This window comes from Poecilia reticulata, linkage group LG17 (genome assembly GCF_000633615.1).
Source record: "Poecilia reticulata strain Guanapo linkage group LG17, Guppy_female_1.0+MT, whole genome shotgun sequence".
Classification (NCBI taxonomy): Eukaryota; Metazoa; Chordata; class Actinopteri; order Cyprinodontiformes; family Poeciliidae; genus Poecilia; species Poecilia reticulata.
The window spans coordinates 7272266-7282452 of NC_024347.1; the positions used below are offsets into that span (position 1 = coordinate 7272266).

The window sequence follows — 10187 nt, forward strand, 5'->3', positions numbered from 1 at the left end:
TCTAACATGTCGACTTTTTTACGTGTACAGCTGCTGTGCTGAGAGGTAAGTTTAAAGTTGTCTGACTTTCTAAGATAAGCTAACTGTGAAGCTAGTTAGCATGTAGTGAGTGAGCATCAGCAGCACGCTGCGCTTGGGCATTAGGTCTTTACACATTACATACTTACCAGKCGGAAGAAAAAGTAGTTCCCTTTAACCACGTTTCATTTAGGCAAGATCTCAATAATTTAGTTACTTTCTAACGTGCTCTTGTTAATTTATATTATCTCAAATTACTAAAGTGTTGAAATTATTGATCCTTGGAGCTGACAATAAATTTCAAAGAATTAAGTTCTGGTATCGGAAGAATCGATATTTCARTWTCAATCCGCACATCACTAACGGCAACGCCAGAGATCATTTAACTGCCCTGATTAACGGTTAATTCAGTTGTAACAGCCTAACTAAGCTTTTATCTACTGTACTTTTATAAGATTTTCTTTTGGCAAATTCTCTAATCTCGGTTGGACATGGATGAAGATGGAGGACTTTTTTTACGTGTACAGCTGCTGTACTGAGGGGTAAGTTTAAAGTTGTCTGTCTTTCTAAGATAAGCTAACTGAAGCTAGTTAGCATGTAGTGAAATGCCAATTTTCACCCGCGGGTTAAAGAGCCGCTCTTGTGAATATGAGCTTTGAACAGTTATTAACCACAATAGCTGTGGCTTAAAAATAATATCGACACGAGTTTTTGGTAGCTTCCGTTTTGTAACATAACACTTTTGTTATGAATCTCAAGCTACGAATGAGATTCAGAAGCTCTCATTCGTAGCTTCTGAATCGGGAAATGGTTAAAGGGAAATTCTGCCTAGTATTTCACTAATTTTGCGGGTGTTTGATGTGCTGTGATTTAAAAACTTAAATGCAATGAGTCTAAAAGCCTAGGTTAGATATTCCACACTGTTACCAGGATATTTTAAACACTATTTTTAATTGGTGAATTTAAGTAGTCCTAGTTTGATTTAATTAAAATGACTGTCTTGCTATCTTGAATTCATGTAATATTGTAATTGAGCACATGAACTAAAATAAGACTTGTTTTATTTTTCAAGTAAACCAAACTGTTGCCATGGTGAAGCCTATGCTAGACAAGTCTCCAATCACGTATTGCACCATCTACAAGAAACTGGGAATTGCAAGTGACTCTGTCCTTCACATTCTTGAGGTAAGAAATTTATGATACTTATTCATCATTACACTGATTAGTCCCTAAAACGTGGTTTGTTTTGTGATTGTTTTTCTGTCTGTGCTCCAATTAGCAGATGACCCAACAACTTCAATCAAACAAGATCACTTTTCAGCTCTGTGGTGATCGTGAAACCAACTTTCTACTGGCCATTGGAACCATGCCTGCCCTGATCTTCTGAAAGGAGGACATCACAGCTACTACACCTTTCAGCATGCGTGTGTGGGGCCACTCCTCTCTGTGCTGCTGTCAGATTTCTTGAGAACGCCGTCCGTAACTGAGACAAGACTTCCACATATAAAAGGCTATGGCTGATTGGAAGAAGTTCATTGCGGAGTAATGGTGACATCTAATCCCAAGTTTATTTTTGCTTTGGACAATTTGGTTTGCTTGACTCTTAGGGCATCTTATGAGTGCGGCAGATGTGTCAGATCGTCATTGTTCTGTCATTTTACAGGATTGTTTCAGAATCAGATGCCCATCCAGACTTTAAATTCTGACCAGTAGTCATGTTTTATTGTGTTTATGTGAAAATTAAACGTAATAAAGATGTTAAAAGTAATTGAACTCATGTCTTCATTTCAGCAAGCCAATAACATCTCTTGTTCCAGTATTGCCAGGATACATTTTTTGATTTTTGCCCTAGCATAAGAATCTTGAACAAAACAATGACAAAATATACGTTTCAATCCTATGCAACAATAAAAGAAAACTAGTTTTAGGCATATATATGTTTTGTTTTGTTTTCTAGATCTCAGTATATACCGTGAGGAAACTGGACAGAAAATAGAATCAGTTCTTTTTTTAACTGAATTTTAAATAGAAATTGTTTCTTTAAGTGGATTACTCGTAATCTGTATTTTTGTTTAATTTGAATTCATTTTCTTTATAACTTTCTGTATAGAAATCTGACAAGTTACACTTCCTTGTGTGTTGTACTATAATTTTTATGGTAAAATTCTGGTAAGAACAGTGATCAGTAATTTACCATAAAGTTTTTGGGGTTTTTTACAATAAAATGTCAATATGTCATACAGTCTGGCCATGTTTTTCACTTAGGTAGATATGCCTCAGGCAGTATGACCGTATTACTACAGCAAAACTACATTTTATTTTTTTATTATTTTTAAGAAAATACGGTATTTTACCGTATTTAAAAGATACGGTAAAATACTGGCAGTTTTGGTTGCCAGAATTGTACCGTATTTTAAAAATACGGTAAAATACTGCAATTTCAAAATACGGTAAAAAACTGTCAGTTTTGGTTGCCAGTATTTTACCGTATTTTGAAAACACGGTAAAAACTGGCAGTTTTGGTTGCCAGAATTTTACCGTATAAAGACGGTAAAATTCTGGCAACCACAGCAACCAGTTTTTTACTGTAAATTGAGGCCGTTTTTGTTTTTACAGTGTGGAGTCATAAATAAAAATGCTGCATGGCATCAGCCACTTCCACCTTATTGCTGAGCGTTCTGAAATGATCTCATCCCTTTATGATTATGCTTCTTTGCAAAGCTCCAATAGAGTTAAAGCATGACCTCATATTTTCTTAATAGCTCTGACCCAAGTTTAACTGAGTGGCGCCAGGTGGATCTAAACTAACCTCGTTTCCTCATAGCCGGCATAATTAATACCTAATCATATTCCGCCATTAAAATCACAAGCTTCTGGCTGCTACCAAACCAAAAATGAAGACCTACAGACGTCATGCAGAGACGAGACAAAATCAGATTCCTGACATATGCTCAAACTCATAATTCACATGATAGAAGACTGAGAGAGCTGCATGGGGGGAGCATGTGGCTGAGAGGAGGGAGGCCTGCAAGCCGTAGCGCATTCCTCCCTTCTGCACATAGGGTGATTGATGCTGGGTGTCAAGGCAACATCTTGTCTGGGGCCCAACACACAAGGGGGCCTCACAGAGCAATGATGGACGAACCTGTAGATGATACCTAAAAATCGAAGCTGGCACATATAGCGCATTCCCAGCTCTCTATCTTAACCTGTAATGTATAGTGATTGAAATTTGTTTCGCAGTCCACTGCCACAGACAGTGATGGATGCCAAAAAGGAAACACAGGGAAAGAGTAGAGGAGAGAGTCTGTGTGCATGCATTTTACATTTGTTGGGCACCTGAACACTTTCGCTGTAGACAAACACAACCAATTCTAGGTGGAGGAGCTCAGCAATTAATGTTAGCAGCTAACACTAGCAGATAACATTAGCAGCTAACGCCAGCTATCCAAGTGAAGACTGAGCAGCAAAAATAGCATAAATAAAGCAGAAGACATGGAAGAGATTAAATGAACACTAAGTTTCATGTCAGGGGAACTGACCAAGTTAACGCTGCAGCAGGAGCGTTTCCTCAAAGTTGTAAATGAGGGGAAGTCACTACAAACAACACTGACAGAACGGGATAAGAATAATTCTTTGCTTCAAGAGAGAATTGGAAAACTGGAACAATACAGGCAAAGAGAGTATTTGGTGATTACAGGACTTGAAACTCGACAGTGAACATATGCCAGAGCGACAGCTAATACAGATTCAACAGAGGACCTACAGGGAAAAACTGCTGGAGCAACTGGTCGTGGGTTATCTTCAGAGTCGACATAAACATACAAAGGGAATCAATATCTATTTGTCACGGAGGAAGTCTGAGCAATCCGGAGTCGCTATTATAGTTCCATTCATCAGCAACAGAGAAAAGATGTCTTAATGCACACATAAAAAAATGGAAGGGAACAAACATGTTTATAAATTAAAATTAATAAAAAAAAAGGGAGCTTACAAGCGAAGCGAGGAGGTTAAGAAGTCAGAAAAATGGAACATGGAGTGGGGATAGGAATGTATGGATTTGAGATCAAGCTGGAGCTATGAAGATACTCAAAGACTTGGGAGAACTTGATAAGTAGACAGAGGAAGACAGAACCATGAAGCCTGTTACTAAAAAGCCACAGATAGTACAAGGACAGAGGTCATGAGAGGCAGTAGGTTAGACACACATGTTTAATGGTCTAACATGTTTTCACATGGACAGACATATGATGAACTTAAAGATAGAGCTAGAAAAAGATGTTGATCATTGATTTCTCAGAATTAAAGAGTTTAAATATTATACACAGGAACGATTTAACAATATACTACAGAGCACTGTCTGTAATTCATTTCAATAGTAGCAGTTTGAATTGGAGTCTAGTAAAAGTAACTGATTAAATCAACTCAGTAAAAGTTTTAATGTAATTGTAGTAACAGAGACTTGGTGAAAGGAAACTGATATAAAAGAAGTTGATGGTTATCAGTTATATTATACAAACAGAATTGAGAAGAAGGAAGTAGTTGTTCTATAAATAAATGCAGATTATATATAATGATGATGGTAATATTGACTATGATTCATTTGTCAATCTGTTGACTAGTTTGTATAGTAAGAATTGTAAGTTAACCAAAAAAGAAGGTAATATCAAGACAATTATTAATAAACTCTGGATGGCCAATAGTATAAAAAAATGCCGGCAAGAACATAGATTATATGTTTAGGATGTTTTAAAAAATCAAGATTCAGAAGAATGTGATGTCACTGCGTCCTCTACTGCACAAGTGGAACACCTTTTTGCAGTTCACACAGGAGATCACATGAAAGTTGTATATTTTTGGAAATGTGAACAACGCAAAAAAATCTGATTTCACAAAAAATCTGAATGCCAGTTTGAACCCCCATTCTGTCTATAGATGTTGTGTTCTTGAGCAAGACGCTTCATCTGCCTTGTCTTTAGGAGTGAGAGGGTCCAGTGGCTCCGTTTGCATGGCAGCTATGTAGCTTACCACCATCAGTGCATTGTCCTCTGTACTACTGGACATAGCATCAGCATTTCTCTTTTACTCTGTCTACCTGAACTTGAAAATCAATGGCAAAAGGTAAGGCTGCATGTTCTCTAAAGCATGCATATGGAGAATGTTGTTTTCCAAATGCTATGAGTTTGTCTTTGTTTTGAAATCTTTTTTAGGCTAATAATGAAGAGATGATCACACTTGATGTTGCTGTATCTTCAAATATCATGGTTCCTAAAGACAGGTAATAATGGGCAACAATCAGTATCAGCAACTCAGAGCTTTACAAACTCCTGAGATCAGCTCGGAACAGCTGCAGCTCTATTAATTACAGGAACATTATTCGCTATTTAACTTTTGCAGGTGTCTCAGTCAGACATTTGCAGGTTGTTGTTGTTGCTCAGTCAAATGACTCACATGGCTGTCCTCTGTGTTCACTGCCATGTGAGTACCCTGCTTTATATGAGCATGTATGACACACAGTGAGCTCTTGTGTGACCTCCCCTCACATGTCACACATTCACATGCTCTCCTAAACCCACACATGACTAAAGACCTGTGGGCTTATCTGGCTCAATGTACAAGGAATTATTGTTGATGAGGCTTTGTGGAGATCTTCATTTAAAGGGGTAGTAATCATACCATGACTTGTCATGGTATGTGTTTTCCAGGCACAACTTATTGCACAATCAAGTAACTATATTACTTTCAGTTGTTATAAAAATGACATATATATCAAATATATTCAACGCCTAGACATTGGGCCTCTGTCTCTTTAAAAAATCCTGCTCTATCTGAAACTTTGCCTTCAGGAAGTCATCAAACATAGCTCCCCTGTTAATCCTATAACGGTGTTTTTTGTTGTTTTTTTTTACCAGTGTTGCTCTGAGACATGGCTCCTATAATGAGCTCAGCAGATGAGCTTTTCCACCAGGAATTTGCTAATTACTTCTGGCTAGTCTGAAGGAGCTGAGCGGGTAAGATGCAGCAGAAGGGGGCTCTGTGAGGCCAAAGCTTGGAAACTGTTGCTCCCAAGTGTTTTGTACGGCTGAGTGGTTGCCTTGGAGATTAAAAGATTTCTCAAACATGCATAAAATAGTCAAAACAACACTCCCGGTATGGTTTTGATGAGGGAACATCATTATAACATGATGTAAAGCTCAAAAACATTATTTTACTTCCACTTTTGAGACATTAAAATTGCAAAGTGATTCTTTAGGAAAAGTGTTATGCTTGCATGAAGGTATTGAATTGTCAGATGATCATAACCAGGAACCAGCAGCTCACTCTGTCCTTCCATGCATGCTCCCTCTGCGTCTTCTGAGTATAACATACCTGATGACAAACATAAGTCCACTTTGGTGTATTGTTAGCCAATTACATTGACTTGTCATGGTGAATCTTCCAGTAGCTGATGAATATTAGATGGAAACAGATAATAAATTGACTGAGGAGGCCTCCCCCTACCAATGCTTCACTCAGCAGTGAAGCATTGCCCACTGAGACTACATCCAAGCTGCTGAAAGATTTTCTCACAATTGTGCGCATGGTGCAGCATAATTGTAAGTGGATTTCATGCAACTCTGAGAGTAAAAAAATAAAACAAGTGTGTAGTTGTCTACAATTTTGTATCTGTGTGCCAGAAAGAAAGAACAGCAGAGGAAGGTTTTTTTTTTCCTCTGTCCATATCTGCAAAACTTCAGCTGGATTTTACAGCAGTTGCCTCTTCATCATGAACAGAACTGGATTGTGTTTTAAAGCAGTAGCTGAAAAATGGGGATTTCAGGGCTTACACCTTCTGCGTGTGAGCAAGGCATGTTATGGAGGGGAGAAAAAAGCTGGCATTTACATGACTCAGGAATATGATCCAGGCATGTTTAAGCCAGCTCTGTAAGCACACATGTAATGGAGTAAACCAGGATGAATAGCTGAATTCATTATGGAATTACTTAGCTTATGTTTATTCATTAATGGTTCAGAAAATCCTGTTCTGACTTTTAGATTCATATAGTCACAGTCTGTGGTGTAGAAAGTAAACAACTCTAATAACCAGTTATCTTTTTCCAGAGTTTAATGTGAAACAGGAAACCTTCTGAAAATGCAAATAAACTCTACACTGTAAAAAAAGTCAGTAAATTTAAATCAAGCTTCTGCTATTTTTGCACGTTGAGGAGGAGGAGAAGGAAACACATCTCTGCATCACAGGTGAGCTCCTTTCACAGTTTTAACTGAAGTTAGCTAACTTTAACCAACTGATAAAGAAATGTGTAATTTCTGAGCCATGCTGTTTATGTACATGCACTGCAGCTAGACATTTCTGCTATATGGAACATTTAATTTTCCCAGATGCAACACTTCCATTAATGTTTCTGTAGGAACGACTGCATATATTATATTTCTGGTCTACTTTAGACTGCATGTGCTTAAAGTTATTGTTAATGGCAGAAGCAACTTTTTCAAGTTTGGTTCAGTAATTCATTTGAATTACTTTGTGAAATGTTCATGCATACAAGTTAAATCTGTGAAGAACACGTTAGCTTTTGTTTCAATACTTTGGTAATACTTGGAAGTATAAAGCTTGGCATCAGAGCTAATATTTAATATTTTCCTTTGATCTCTTGACTCTCACCCCCAAAATACTTGCACTAAAGTCACTGGGTCCATGACAGTTGAAGGGTTTTAAGATAAGGAAATTTAAATATTAATATTTTACAGTTTTTCTCAGTTTGGGTGCATTTCTCAGAACAGAATTGAAATTCTTAAAACTACCTGTTCAATCTTCAAATTACTGTGTCACTTCTGCACATCAAAAAATGAGTTTCTCATTCCTTTTGCAAGTTTTGCTTTTGTACATCATGTAGCTGATTATGTGCACTTCTCTGCTTTCCCCTCCGTTGTAATTTGCTTTCATCGTGTTGATCAAAATATGTTAAACGTGTCTGTGTTGAATTCTCAACTTCCAAAACAGCACAAGTTCATTGTGTAAGTCTTAACATGTATAAGTCTTAAAGTTGTCATAATGTCAATCATATTTTAATTAATGATTCCAAGGGAGTCCTGAGTTTCTCTAACAGGTCAATGTATGAACCATTAGCTCAACCAACGATCAATCAGTTTTCTGAAACAGATTGAAAGTGCATCTTGTGAACCATCAGTTGGCAACAATATGGTCTATATARCCAGAACACAACACAATGTTACATTTCTGAGAACTGATGAACAAGTATCTGGACAGAGTGAACAGCCAGAGAGAAGAAGAGGAGTGAGGCTGAGGAGGAAACAGTTGGGAGGGAAGCAGAAGAAGAGTCAGAAGAGGCTGAGGACATCTGCCAGTTTCCATCAGTCCAACATCAGGATATGGCTGCAACCCACAACATGATGCTGATATAGGTTCTCCCACCCTACTGTTCATTCCTTAACCCCACTGAGGAATCTTTGTCAGCATGACGATGGAAATTAAAATAAATGTAATGCAATTACTGTATGTAATTTCTACAGCACTGTACAGTTTTCCATGAGGAGATTGTCCTGTGGTTCCTTTTCTGCTTTTTTTGTTCTCTGCATTTCTGTCTTTTTCTTTCTGAATCACATGGTCCATCAATAAATTACAGCAAAAGCATAAATGTGAATTTTGTAGTCTCTTCCCATGACTAATCAATTCTTATCGTAAGTCTTATCTGTACATAAAGAAACTATAACTTATTATTTTGAGTCACTGATATGTTAACTGACAGAATTTTAAGAGCTGAACTAAGGAATTTTCAAGCAAATAAATTCTATTTTTGCTGTTTCTGCAAATTGTTTCGAGAAATGCGCTTACTGTTACTGAGAAATGCACCAAAAGTGACTAACTAACATAGAAAAACTAACATAGCATAAATCGTCTCAGGTGTATCTATTTGTTTGCCTGTATGAAAAGTGTACACATTTCCAGCTTTGTTTCTGCTAGCTTGCAGGAATAGTAACTTACATAAATGGTTGAAGACAACTTATTGGCCTTCATGAGACTCAGATAAATGGTGAGTATGTATTTCATAAATTGCCTAAAACAGTTATTTGTTTTTATTTATGTTTTTTGTTTGTGTATTTCGTCTGGTTGCAGAGAGGATCACACCTGTCGACAACAAACAAAGGTTTAAGAACTACTGAATTTTCAGTCAGAAATGATCACACTGCCTGGTTGAAGTACCAGTCTCCATATGCAAGTCAACAAAGGTGAAATAAACATTTAAGCAAATGGTGCTTTTATATGATGTTCATGCAGTGCATCTTTCTAACTTTTGCTTTGTTTGTTTTCCAGCAGAGAGGAAACACCTGATTGACAGCATGCGAGTCTCAATTTCAACCTGTGACTGGGAAGACCACAACCATCCTGAGCAAAGTCTGAACTCATTGACTTGTGACTCTCAACCCAGAGCAAGAATCCTTTTATCACCGATTTTTCTTCTACAATAGGTTATGTCTTATGTGGACACATGCTGTTTTTTTGTTTGTTTGTTTTGTTTTCTAGATCTCAGTATATACCGTGAGGAAACAGGACAGAAAATAGAATTGTTTTTTTTTTAACTAAATTTTTAAATAGAAATTGTTTCTTTAAGTGGATTACTCGTAATCTGTATTTTTGTTTAATTTGAATTCATTTTCTTTATAACTTTCTGTATAGAAATGCTGACAAGTTACATTTCCTTGTGTGTTGTACTATAATTTTTATGGTAAAATTCTGGTAAGAACAGCGACCGGTAATTTACCATAAGGTTTTTTGGGGGTTTTTTACAATAAAATGTCAATATGTCATACAGTCTGGCCGTGTTTTTCACTTATGTAGATATTATGCCTCAGGCAGTATGACCGTATTACTACAGCAAAACCACATTTTAATTTTTTATTTAACATATTTTAGGAAATACGGTATTTACCGTATTTGGAAAATATGGTAAAATACTGGCAGTTTTGGTTGCCAGAATTTTACCGTATTTTAAAAATACGGTAAAATACTGCATTTCCAAAATACGGTAAAATACTGGCAGTTTTGGTTGCCAGAATTGTACCGTATTTCTAAAATATGGTAAAAAACTGGCAGTTTTGGTTGCCAGTATTTTACCGTATTTTGAAAAAAACGGTAAAAAATCTGGCAG

The 10187-nt window shown here is 36.9% G+C and overlaps 2 long non-coding RNA genes across 3 annotated transcripts; both read left to right on the forward strand.

Annotated features, from left to right (window-relative positions):
* Positions 1 to 566: 566 nt before the first annotated feature.
* Positions 567 to 1786, forward strand: LOC103479155 (uncharacterized). The gene is made up of 2 exons (XR_535906.2): positions 567 to 1203; positions 1298 to 1786. It is a non-coding gene; the product is annotated as an uncharacterized LOC103479155 (long non-coding RNA).
* A 4023-nt stretch (positions 1787 to 5809) lies between these two features.
* Positions 5810 to 9649, forward strand: LOC103479156 (uncharacterized). 2 transcript variants are annotated; one of them, XR_535909.2, is made up of 3 exons: positions 5810 to 9071; positions 9155 to 9267; positions 9353 to 9649. It is a non-coding gene; the product is annotated as an uncharacterized LOC103479156 (long non-coding RNA). The 2 variants fall into 2 exon arrangements; XR_535908.2 differs by having other exon boundaries at positions 9356 to 9649.
* The last annotated feature ends 538 nt before the right edge of the window (positions 9650 to 10187 follow it).